Source organism: Chiloscyllium plagiosum, chromosome 10 (assembly GCF_004010195.1).
Source record: "Chiloscyllium plagiosum isolate BGI_BamShark_2017 chromosome 10, ASM401019v2, whole genome shotgun sequence".
NCBI classification, from domain to species: Eukaryota; Metazoa; Chordata; class Chondrichthyes; order Orectolobiformes; family Hemiscylliidae; genus Chiloscyllium; species Chiloscyllium plagiosum.
In genome coordinates this window covers 65,162,779-65,176,173 of record NC_057719.1, presented here as the reverse complement: position 1 = coordinate 65,176,173, position 13,395 = coordinate 65,162,779, and the positions used below count along the sequence as shown (strand labels likewise).

Below are 13,395 nucleotides of genomic sequence, written 5' to 3'. Positions count from 1 at the left end.
AAAGCGCAGCAGGTCAGGCAGCATCCAAGGAACAGGAGAATCGACGTTTCGGGCATAAGCCCTTCTTCCTGAAGAAGGAACGTGGATTCTCCTGTTCCTTGGATGCTGCATGACCTGCTGCGCTTTTCCAGCAACACATTTTCAGCTATTTACACCAACTACCCTTGTCAAATGATTGGGGCCACAAAAGTCTAAACTATCTCCATAATTTAACATCAAACCATGCACAGAACTCAAAATAGATTAGATTACCTACAGTGTGGAAACAGGCCCTTCGGCCCAACAAGTCCACACCGACCCTCCGAAGAGAAACCCACCCCCTATATTTACCCCTGACTAATCCACCTAACACTACGGGCAATTTAGCATGGCCAATTCACCTAACCTGCACATCTTTGGACGGTGGGAGGAAACCGGAGCACACCCACGCAGACACGGGGAGAACGTGCAAACTCTACACAGTTGCCCGAGGCGGGAATTGAACCGGAGTCCCTGGTGCTGTGAGGCAGCAGTGCTAGCCACTGAGCCACCATGCCACCCACTAAAGAGACAAAAAAGAAGGATTGGCTTAAGAGACAGAAATGAAATAGCAAGTCAAAAGATACACTACATCTCTAACAAGAAATAGATTTCTCAAGGAATGCGTCTCTGCTTGTAAACTTTAAATTCCTGAGCCAGAGAGACTATTGGATAATATTTAAGCATATCACACCAAAACACTGCAAACGTATTTCTTTTCTGGAATGTTAAATAGGTACACAACACAGCTTCATTTATTTTGATGCAGAGACTATCACTGAAGTACCAGCAAAAAGAATCTTGTGGAAGAGCAGGGCAATACTCAGAATAATTCCTGGATCTTGCTGCTTAACTGCGTATCATGTACAAATGTCAATATTAATATCCAACTTGCTTATTAGTAATGAGCATAGCCAACTTCACCATATTTAAAACGTTCTATTTCTTTAAGCGTTCCTGCACAGAATGAGCCAATTTACCATCATACAAAGGAAGTTCAGGGCCCCCAGACACCAAATAAAAAAAAAATCAAAAAACAATTGCTCTGGAGGAATGCAAAATATTATATCATATAAAACATTTATAACTTCAAAGTAAATGAAGTGAGTCAGATCAAAGTGAGTCAAAACTAAATACAAAATGGAAGAAAAAGATTGTTGCTCTTAAAAGTTGACTAAACTAAGGTAGCAGAAGCAAAGATATTCAAAGATTTTCTCACTTTTATGTTCAGGAACCTTTAGTCCCAACATACGGACAGCTAGGGAAGGTGGACATTGAACACTTCCCCTGCTGAGCTATGAGAGAAAGGTTTGAAATTTGGGGTGGAACAGAGTTTGTTTAGAATTCCATCTCATATCAAAAGCACAAAACCTTCCAGTGCAAGAGTCAAGTGTTGACGTGAGCTCCACTAAGCTTCTTTGTAAGTAAATTCTTTATTGGGATGTGGCCAGCAACTGTCATTCATCTCCAATTTCTGCTGACCTCTATAGCTCGGTTAGAAACAAATACAACTGCAGATGCTGGAATCTAAAGTAAACAGGCAGGAGGCCGGAAGAACGCAGCAAGCCAGGCAGCATCAGGAAGTGGAGAAGTCGACATTTTGGGTATAACCCTTCTTCAGGACTGGAGGTGAGTGTTGGGGGAGATGCAGATAAAGGAGGTGGTGGGGGCAGGGTGGTGAAGTAGGGATTGGTGAAGGCAGGCAAAGGGTACGACCTGGTTGGTCAATGGGAGGAATGAATCTGGTTGGTGGCAGAGAGGAGTAGAAGGAAGTAGGAGGGGCTGGGAAGGAGTTGGGGGTTGGGAAGGAAGATTATTTGAAATTGGAGAAGTCAATGTTTAGGTCTCTGGGCTGTAGAGTCGCCAGGCAGAAGATGAGGTGTTGTTCCTCCAATTTGTGGTTTGGTTCATTGTAACAATGGAGGAGGCCAAGAATGGTCATGTTGGAAAGGGAGTGGTTAGGGGAATTAAAATGAGTGGTGACTGGGAAGTCCAGTCGGCCCCTGCAGGACTGGCTGAGATCCTCAGTGAAGCGTTCCCTAAGTTACGCTTGTCAAGTCATTTTAGAAGACAAATAGTGTGAGAGTCAATCATTGCTGTTGGTCTGGAGTCAAGTATAGATAACATTGGGTAAGAATGGCAGATTTATTTCCCTTAAAAGGACATTAATGAACCAGATAGTTTCTCACAACAATCGATGATAGCTACTTGGTCAGCAACTCAGAGACTAGCTTTCTAATGGAAAGCAGGCAAGAAGCAAAGAAGGAGGAGATGTTGCAAGTGTGCAGTTAGGTTCTCTGCGAGTAAGTGAGCAGCCCTGAAATGCAGCCCTGTCAGATCCATGAGCTGCATGCCAGTCTGTGTATGCAAAGTATCATTGCTGCAGCTTTTCAATGCTAGTTGCTGATGCATACTGCAATGTGAGTCGATGCTTACTCAGAGGTCTGCCAGTCTATCAGAGAGATGTCATGGTGATTGTAAGGGGTTGTTAAATGCTGGATGCCAATATCCATGGATGAGAGTCTGTGTGGCTAGAGACCATGGATTTTGGGTGTTGGCTGAGTTGGAAGGTTCATTTTCAGACATTTCGTCACCATACTAGGTAACTTCTTCAGTGAGCCTCTGGACGAAGCACTGCTCAAACAAGCAGACAAGACACATCCAGAAACCCTAGCCACTCTCCCCTACATCAAAGAAAGACATCTCGGAAATGACTGCCAGTCTACTCAGACTCCTTGGTATCATGGCAGCCCACAAACCCACCAACACACTAAAACAGCAGCTAATGAACTTGAAGGACCCTCTACAGACAACAAGCAAAACTAATGTCATTTACAAAATACTGTGCAAGAACTGTAACAAACACTACATTGGACAAACAGGCAGAAAACTAACCACCAAGATACATGAACATCGACGAGCCACAAAACGACATGACCCTCTCTTATCTGTATTTTTACATACAGATAAGGAAGGACACCACTTTGACTGGGACAACACATTCATTCTAGGATAAGCCAAACAGAGACATGCACGAGAATTCCTAGAAGCATAGCATTCCAACTGGAACTGTTTCAACAAACACATTGACTTGGATCCCATTGACCCCCTGAGAAAAAGAACAGGAAATGACATCACCACAGGAAATGACATCACCAACCCAAGGAAACCCAAACATATAAATAGAATGCAGGAAATATGAGAAGTGTTTCATCCAGAGGATCACTGAAGATGTTACCTAGTATGGTGAATAAACGTCTAAAAATGAATCTTCCAGCTCAGCAAGCAAACCTACACCCAGAACCTCAACCTGAGTTACAAATCTTCTCACTACCATGGATTTTGCCCTGAGATGTAGTTTAATTATAGGAAATATGGAGTTCCTTCAGAGCGAATGATGAGCTGAAATCACACACATCTGTCCTGATTTCCATTTGAGTTTTCTCGATGTCTAACCTGTATGGTACATGTGGGAAGATAGAAAATTGAATATTAATGAGATCAGGATTTGAGTAGTGCTGGAAAAACAGCATCTGAGGAGCAGAAAAATCAACGTTTCGGGCTAAAGCCCTTGATCAGTTACTCCAATAACGATGTGTTTAACAAGCAATAGTCCTCCTTAACTCACCATTACCAACAAGAAACTCACCACACCTTTTGTTAAAATGGATTGAGATGCTCCCAATGTTGAGATAGGTCTCACAGGCCTTTCTTGGCCGATTCTGCCACGTACCTTGCCAATGTTCACACTAATCATGCCTCTGTAAGATTCTGTCTATTATGTTTCTTTCTTTGTAGAATTGGCAAATATTGGGTTTAAAAATCCTGTTTCAACTGATGTGCTAGTGGAGTTAACATTATTGTGTGTTCAAATGTTAGCATGCTAGAAAGGTCACAGTCAAATAACAATGCCCTCTTTTAAGTAGACGGACTCTCTCACTCAGAGTACTCAAAGTCAGCTAGATAGCAGCCAGGCAAATGGAAACAGGACAACAATGGTGCCACCTCCCATCCTTAAAGCTGGAATTCAATCACGATTGAAAGAAATCAGAACCTTAACCAAAACTAAGGATAGAACATAGAACTGTACAACACTGGAACAGGCCCCTCAGCCCACAAATACAACGCCAAATTAAACTAACCCCTTCTGCCTGCCTGCTGTCCATATCCCTCCATTCCTTTCATATTCATGTACTTATCTAAAATCCCTTAAATGTCCCTATTGTATGTACCTCCACCGTAACCCATAACAGCACTTTCCAGACTCCTACCACTCTCCGTATGAAAAACATGCCTCTCACATTTCCCTTGAACCTTGCCTCTCTCACCTAAAATATGTGCCCACTATTTTTAGACATTTCAACTCTGGGAAAAAGATTCTGACCATCAACACAACTATGCAACTTCTATTCAGCCTGCCCTCAGCTTCCAACGCTCCAGAAAAAAACAACCCAAGTTTTTCTAGCCTCTCCTTATAGCTCATACCCTCTAATCCACGCAACATCACAATATACCTCTTAGGCATTATCTCCAAAGCCTCCACATCCTTCCTGTAATGTGGCAACCAGAATTGAATGCAGTACTCTAAGTGTGGCCTAACCAAAGTCTTACATAGCTGCAACATGATATCCTAACCCTTATACTCAATTCCTCAACCAATAAAGGCAAGCATGCCATATGCCTCCTTTACCACCCTATCTACTTGAGTGGCCACTTTCAGGGAGCAATGGACTTGAATTCCAAAATCCCTCTGTATATCAATGCTGTTCAGAGTCCTGCCATCAACTGTATACTTTCCCTTACATTTGATCTCCCAAAGCGCAGCACCTCACACTTCCCGGATTAAACTTCACCTGCCATTTCCCTGCCCATAATTGCAACTGATTTATATCCTTTGACAACCTTTTACATCATCCACAATTCCATCGACCTTGATATCGTCTGCAAACCTACTAACCCACTCTCTGCATTTTCATCCAAGTCATTTCTATATATCACAAACAGTAGAGATCCCACTAGTCATGGACCTCCAGCATGAAAAGCACCCTTCCACCACTATCCTCTGCCTTATTTGGACAAGCCAATTCTGAATCCATGCAGCCAAGTCTTAACCTTCTTGTTGAGCCTATCATAAAGGACCTTGTCAAAAGGCTTACTAAGATCCATGTAGACAACACCACTTGTTCTACCTTCAATCACCTTTGTCACCTCCTCGAAAAATTCAATCAAGTTAGTAAAATGTGACCTGCTCTGCACAAAGCAATACTGACCATCCCTAAGTACTCATTTAGGGTCTTGCCCACATTCATAGCTACCAAACATAAGTTTCCTCCTTTATCTTTGGGTGGTCTTACCTTCTCCCTAGTTATCCTCTCATTTTTAATGTACGTATGGAATGACTTCGGAGTCTCTTTAACCTTACTTCTTGAGGTCATTTCATGGCTCCTCCTTGCTCTCCTAATTCCCTGTTTCTTTATATTCCGCACGGGCCCTGTCCGATTTTAGCTTCCTAAATCTTACACATCTTCTTTTTTCCCTTTTGACCAAATATCACAACCTCTCTCCTTATCCAGTGGTCCATTATCTTGCCATCACGGACCTTCATCCTTGCTGGAACATGCCAGTCCTGAACTCTTATCAGCTGGTCTTTAAATAATTCCCACATATCAAATGTGGTCTTGCCTGATAACAGCCTCCACTTCTCACTTTCAAATAACTGCTAAACCTTAAACAGAGCATCATTCACAGCAAACTGTCCAGCCTTCAGGACAATATTGTAGGGTTGTATGGTCCACAACAACATACAACCCTACCATGACAACCTCTGCAAGGCATGCCAGATCATTGACATGCATACTATCATCATACATGGGAACACCACCCACCACATACACCGCAGGTACTCATGTGACTTGGCCAATGGTGTATATTCATATGTTGTGGGCAAGAATGCCCTGAGGAATGGTAAATTGGCAAGACCATGCAGACACTACAACAACAGATGAATGGACACCGTGCAACAATCACCAGGCAGGGATGTTCCTTCCCAGTTGGGGAACACTTCAGCAATCAAGAACATCCAGCCTCTGATCCTTGGGTAAGCATCCTCCAAGGCAGCCTTCAAGATACATAACAACGCAGAAGCACCGAGCAGAAACTGATAGCCAAGTTCCATACCCATGAAGACGGCCTCAACCATGACCTTGGGTTCATGTCACGCTACATGTAACCCCTCTATACTGTTCTATATTTGTAAAGTCTTCCTTTTTGTCCCGTTTTGAAACCATCTTCTTGATAACCTGTTATGATCTCTCTACCTTAATTAGTTTGTACAGTTTTGGATTACTTGTTACTTTGGTTAGACCCTTGGCATGCCACTCTTCTACCTATCATATTAGTAATGTCATTTGGTTTGTCTCCATCACTACCTTAGTTTTAACATTTTGAAATTATCTTTCTGCCTTAATTAATTGGATTATAGGTCATCCCTTCACTTGCTTTTCAACTGTTGACGTTTTACTCGCACCGTCTGACATTTTTGATCACTTGCAGAGACTTATTATTCAGCCCATCGACACTCCACTCACACCATGTGCATGATCTTTTGATCTCACTGATTATAAGCTCTGTGCCTATGCACCTCTCCTCACTTCACCTGATGAAGGGGCAGCACACAAAAAGCATGTGATTTCAAATAAACCTGTTGGACTATAACCTGGTGTCATGTGACTTCTGACCTTGTCCATCCCAGTCCAACACCGGCACCTCCACATCAATGCTCCTGGTAGTCTCCACTGTAACAACTTCAATGTTAAAACTATTTGCAAACTCAAGAGCTGATCCGTATGTCTGTTTTTTCAGGAAACCTTTTATACTTATGACTCACCTCTTACTGTTAATCTGTGTGTATGTGTGTTGCATTAGTATTTATTTCTATGTGAAGCAGTTTATAAACTCACTCTTTGTTAATTCAAGTAATACTGAATCCCTTGGCTCCTTTTCAAACATATGTTTGAACTGAGAGAACGGTATCCATAAGGATACCTTGCTACAACAAACTAGATGTGGGTAGGGGAAGAGGTGTGGGGAGTTGAGGGGTTTATGAGTAAGTGAAACAAAATGCAACCAGTTCATCCCTCCCCACTTGGCAGTTTAATCGTTTGGGGAACCTCAACTGGACTTGTGACAAGGGTTACACTTGCCCTGGTATTGTGTAATTGCATAGGATTAATTAATGATCTTAAATGTAAAGGCACCCTTAGGTAAAAATAATCACAATATAATCAAATTTTACTTTCAGTTTGCACAAGATGAATGGGTTCAAGACTGATCATTTGAAGTTAAATAAGGGTAATTAATAGGACATGAGAGCAGAGCTGATCGAAATGAAGTGGCAAATAAAGTTAAGGGAATAAAGCGAGGAATTACAGATGCTGGAGACCTGAAGTAAAAACAGTAATTGCTCGAGAAACTCAGCAGGTCTGGCAGCATCTGCAGAAAGAAAGCTAAGTTAACATTTCAAGTCCAGTGATCCTTCTTCAGATCTGTTCTGGACAGAACTTTTGTTTGGAAGAAGGGTCACTGGATTGAAAACATTAACTTTGCTTTTTCTCAACAGATGCTTCCAGACCTGCTGAGTCTCTCCAGCAATTTCTGCTTTAATTCTGGGATTGGTCAGTGGAAATGCAGCAGCTGACATTTGAGGGGATATGTCAGAGTTCACAGGATAGATATATTCCAACAAGAGAGGAAATTTCCAAAGGAAGAACCCACCTTCTGTGCTCAGCTAAACAATCTGTACAATTCAAATATATTCTTTCAATGTTTATTCAAAAAGGAGTCAAGGTGGTAACAGGCAAAAAAATGAGGTGGTGAATGATTCTTGTTTTTGTGCAGTGTTACGATCTGAAATACACTACGCAACAGAATGGTGGCAACAGAACTGGTAATAATATGCAAAGGAAGAATTGCAGGACTATGGTGAAAAAGCAGCATTGTTGAATAATTGGAATGCTCTTTCAGAGAGCTGGCATGGATAAGATATGCCTCCTTTTATCCTGTAAAGTTCTATAAGTCAAAAGTAGGTTGCAACCACAAAGGAACTCACAAAGGTCCAACAGACATTCCTTTGGCTCAAAGCAAAAAAAAAAATTCCCTTGTAAAAGAAAGGAGACCTTTTCTTTGTTTTGTCTTGTGTCTCATATTGCCTGCGCTTCATTTCACCTTCATAGCATATTTTTGCACATACCTCAGATTTCACATTCTAGAAAGTATCCAGCACTATTTCCCACAGATTTGAAGGTCAGCCAGTTACTCATCTCATCAGCTTTCCTCAGTCTCCAAGCCAATATACCAGCACAGAATTTCAATGATTTTTCTTTCCACTGAAGTACTGCACACTTATTTACATTATTCAGCTCTTCCCCTCTGGCCTTCACAAAAGTAAGATTTGCATTCATTATTCTTTTTTTCTGCAAGGTGAAGGTATTACACCTCTTCATGAATTTGCAACTTGCTCGCTCTAATTCATCTGTCCCTGTAGTACGTTGCTTTTCCAAATGAGAATTGTGCCCCAGGGTCATTTCTTCCAGTGCATCCTATCTTGGCTTGTGTTCCTCAGTGTTTAGCTCGTCTATCTCCTACGGCTCATTCCACGGATTCTTTGCTCCACCAGCTTTGGACCGTCTTGAAAGTACAATACTGCCTGCAGCAGGGGATCAAGGCCACATCCACTCAGTCCATCATGTCAACTTTACCATCAACCTCTAGCAGATGTTATCCTCTTCTATCTAAGACTATCAATTGCAATTAAAGAAAATGCTGAGAACATGGCTATTTCTAGTCAAGTTGGTACTGCCAGCCTTTCCTCGGATGGTGAAGAGCCAATCACATTGATACCAGACTGTAGGGTTGGAGTCACATTTTGACTAGACTAAGTAAAAATAATAGATTTCCTCTCTAGAATAATTAGATAAATAGTTGGTGTTAAAAGAACATATATATTTCGTGCAGGCACTTTCTTTTCTTTTAATTTACATATTGTTTAAAGTGAAAGTAATTCTCAAGCGATTGGAACTCCTGTGGTCTGTGTACTTATTCCAAGGGTTGCTCATCCAGTACCATAACCACAAATTTAGCCTCTTCACAAATTCTTCATTTTCAAATGATTTAGCTGTCAGTTGTGTGACATTTTCATAAGTGCTCTTGCTGCTATTTCTTCATTCTAATCTATAAATAAAAATCAGCCAAAGCAATTGTTAAGTGTCACTGCTATTTTTCAGATTTTCGACAAGAAAGCTTGTGGTCTCAATGAAATAGCCCCACTGAAACTTTACTCAGAAATTAACTCCAAAAACAATGGAAAAGCGCAAAACGCAGAAGAAAGAAAGGTGGGTTACATTAATAACAATAATGAGTTTATATAGAGCCTTTAACGTTCCAAAAACTTGGAAAAGAAAAGCCTGGAATGAAACAAAGATAATTAACATAACCAACCGGCACTAGGAAACAATGAATATGAAACAAAGAGAGTTGTAGCTGACTAAGAGGCTTGCCACAAATCAAAGGAGCTCACCAACCTGAAAGGGATAGACCTCAGGAGGAAAAAGGCGAGATGTAAACTAACATTACACAAGGGAGATTGGTCAGGAGAGAATAATCTGAAACAGGATCGATGATCAACATAAAAGCAGGAGAAAACAATTGTAATAAGGATAAGAAATTAAAGCAAGATGCTAAATACATCTTGGCATACTAAGATTAACCATAGGGGTAATATAATCAAATTTAAATATTAAAAATGATAATGCTTAATAGATACATAAATTTGTCCAGAATTAGTTTAGGAAAAAAATTCTTGAGCTCAACACCTAGGCAACTGAAGGCATAGCCACCAAAGCCTGACCAATTAGAATCAGGGATGTTCAAGAGACCAAAACTAGATAATCTCAGAGATCTAAACATATAATGAGACTGGAGGTGATTAGAGAGAAGAGCAATGTCACATAAGGACTTGAAAATAGAATGACAATGTTAAAAATATGAAATTTAGCATTCTTGCATCTATCAGGATGACTACAAGATGAAATGTTTCAGCAATATATTGCATTTTTCAGCAATACTGCAATAGAAGATAAAAATGTATAAGCTCCGATAGCTATACACCACAATACAAAGAAAGTTCAATGATTAAAAAAAGGAAAAAAACACACCAATCATAACTTTCTAGGATTCTTTGGAAACAGGAATTGTGCCAGAGGATTATACACCAATTGACAAGAAAAGAAAAAAGTGGATGATAGACCTCTTGCTGAGATATTTGTATCATCGATAGTCACAGGTGAGGTGCCGGAAGACTGAAGGTTGGCTAACATGGTGCCACTGTTTAAGAAGGGTGGTAAGGTCAAGCCAGGGAACTATAGACCAGTGAGTCTGACCTTGGTGGTGGGCAGGTTGTTGGAGGGAATCCTGAGGGACAGAATGTACATGTATTAGAAAAGGCAAGGACTGATTAGGGATAGTCAACATTGCTTTGTGTGTGGGAAATCATTTCTCGCAAACTTGGTTGAGTTTTTGAAGAAGTAACAAAGAGGATTAATGAGGGCAGAGCAGTATATGTGATCTATATGGACTTCAGTAAGGCGTTCGACAAGGTTCCCCATGGGAGACTGATTAGTAAGGTTAGATCTCATGGAATACAGGGAGAACTAGCCATTTGGATACGGAACTAGCTCAAAGGTAGAAGACAGGGGGTGGTGGTGGTGGGTTGTTATTCAGTCAGGAGGCCTGTGACCAGTGGAGTGCCACAAGGATCGGTGCTGGGTCCTCTACTTTTTGTCATTAACATAAATTATTTGGATGCGAGCATAAGAGGTACAGTTAGTAAGTTTGCAGATGACACCAAAATTGGAGGTGGAGTGGACAGCGAAGAGGGTTACCTCAGATTACAACAGGATCTTGGCCAGATGGGCCAATGGGCTGAGAAGTGGCAGATGGAGTTTAATTCAGATAAATGCGAGGTGCTGCATTTTGGAAAGCAAATCTCAGCAGGACTTATACACTAGGGAGTGTTGCTGAATAAAGAGACCTTGGAGTGCAGGCTCATAGCTCCTTGCACTGTTGGAATATTGAGTGCAATTCTGGTCTCCTTCCTATCGGGAAGATATTGTGAAACTTGGAAGGGTTCAGAAAAAATTTACAAGGATGTTGCCAGGGTTGGAGGATTTGAGCAAAAGGGAGAGGCTGAACAGGTTGGGACTGTTTTCCCTGGAGCATCGGAGGCTGAGGGGTGAACTTATAGAGGTTTACAAAATTATGAGGGGCATGGATAGGGTAAATAGGCAAAGTCTTTACCTTGGGGTGGGGGAGTCCAGAACTAGAGGGCATAGGTTTAGGGTGAGAGGGGAAAGATATAAAAGAGACCTATGGGGTAACTTTTTCACACGGAGGGTGGTACGTGTATGGAATGAGCTGCCAGAGGAAGTGGTGGAGGCTGGTACAATTGCAACATTTAAAAGGCATCTGGATGGATATATGAATAGGAAGGGTTTGGAGGGATATGGGCCAAGTGCTGGCAGGTGGGACTAGATTGGGTTGGGATATCTGGTTGGCATGGATGGGTTGGACCGAAGGGTCTGTTTCCATGCTGTACATCTCTCTGACTTTATGTGCTGGTTAGGTGAATTGGCCATGCTAAAATTTCCCATAGGTGTTCAGGAATGTGTAACTTAGGTACATTAGTTAGGGGTAAACGTAGACTATTATAGTAGGTGAATGGATCTGGGTGTGTTATTCTTCAGAGGGTCAGTGTGGACCTGTAGGGCTGAATTGCCTGTTTCCATACTATATTTTTGATCTAAAGTCTCAACAGCTCTCTGTGGAAGAAGCTTCAACATTTCTCTATTCTTCACATGACAACCTGCTGATCCAGCTGGGGCCCACACGATCGAGACACCGACCAGAAATATAATAATTCTATCTGATCACTACACATAATCATCATGAACATCTCAGTTAAATCAACACAAACTAATTTTCAAATTATCACAATGGATTTGCTCTCATAATTTGGGGCTTGTGTCATATTAATGCTTTCAGAAGGGCTATGCAATTCATGCTGCCATTCAAAGAAGCAATAGATGCAATATTGGTGAAGATGTCCTTTTCTAATCAACTCATGCAATGTGAATAACAATCCATTCCCTCAAGCTCTCAACCACGTTGTCAGATGTTCAACTTTCTTTGAGGAGAAAGTGAGGACTGCAGATGCTGGAGATCATGTGTTGCTGAAAATGTGTTGCTGGAAAAGCGCAGCAGGTCAGGCAGCATCCAGGGAACAGGAGAATCGATGTTTCGGGCATAAGCCCTTCTTCAGGAATGAGGAAAGTTTGTCCAGCAGGCTAAGATAAAAGATAGGGAGGAGGGACTTGGGGGAGGGGCATCGGAAATGTGATAGGTGGAAAGAGGTCAAGGTGAGGGTGATAGGTCAGACTGGGGTGGGGGCGGAGAGGTCGGGAAGAAGATCTCAGGTTAGGAAGGCGGTGCTGAATTCGATGGATTTGACTGAGACAAATGACTCAGTTATTAAATGACTTTGAGCTGTTGGAAAACAGCAGTGACAATGGAGTGAATAACACCGCAGTCTCAAATCACGTTCTGTGGGCATCTGCTGTATTATTTAATGACACTGATCAAAGGCAGGGATTTGCAGAATTGTCATGGGTTTTTATCTTTCAAAGTCAAACTTTCCAACGCCGCGGAAGACCTAAACATGGAGGAAATTGTCCTTTATCTCAGTGGTAGCACACTTTCCCTGAGACAGCGGTTAAGAGTTCAAGACCCACTTTAGTACCTGAGCACCTCACACATGTTGACATTTCTCGCTGCACTGTCAGGAGATGTAGAGGAGGCAGGGGCCTTGTGGTATTATCGCTGCAGTGTTAACCCTGAGACCCTGGTAATGTTCTGGAAACCCAGGTTTGAATTCTGCTATGGCAGATGGTCAAATTTGTATTTAATTAAAAACAAAATCTAGGGTTAAGAGTCTAATGATGACCACGAAACTGTTGTTGATTTTCGGAGAAACTCATTTGGTTCTCCTTTAGACAATAGACAATAGGTGCAGGAGTAGGCTATTTTGCCCTTCGAGCCTGCACCGCCATTCAATATGATCGTGGCTGATCATCCTTAATCAGTATCCTGTTCCTGCCTTATCTCCATAACCCTTGATTCCACTATCCTTGAGAGCTCTATCCAACTCTTTCTTAAATGAATCCAGAGACTGGGCCTCCACTGCCCACTCGGGCAGAGCATTCCACACAGCCACCACTCTCTGAGTGAAGACGTTTCTCCTCATCTCTGACCTAAATGGTCTACCCC

At 41.8% G+C, this 13,395-nt stretch overlaps 1 long non-coding RNA gene across 2 annotated transcripts in view; it reads left to right on the top strand.

Moving 5' to 3' along the window:
* Window positions 1-1,606: 1,606 nt before the first annotated feature.
* The window catches only part of LOC122553721, a 41,641-nt gene continuing 29,852 nt past the window's right edge, over window positions 1,607-13,395 (top strand). For both annotated transcript variants that reach the window (XR_006312801.1, XR_006312800.1), the window contains exons 1-2: window positions 1,607-1,647; window positions 9,300-9,407. This is a non-coding gene — a long non-coding RNA (uncharacterized LOC122553721). The remainder of the gene's footprint in view (window positions 1,648-9,299; window positions 9,408-13,395) is intronic.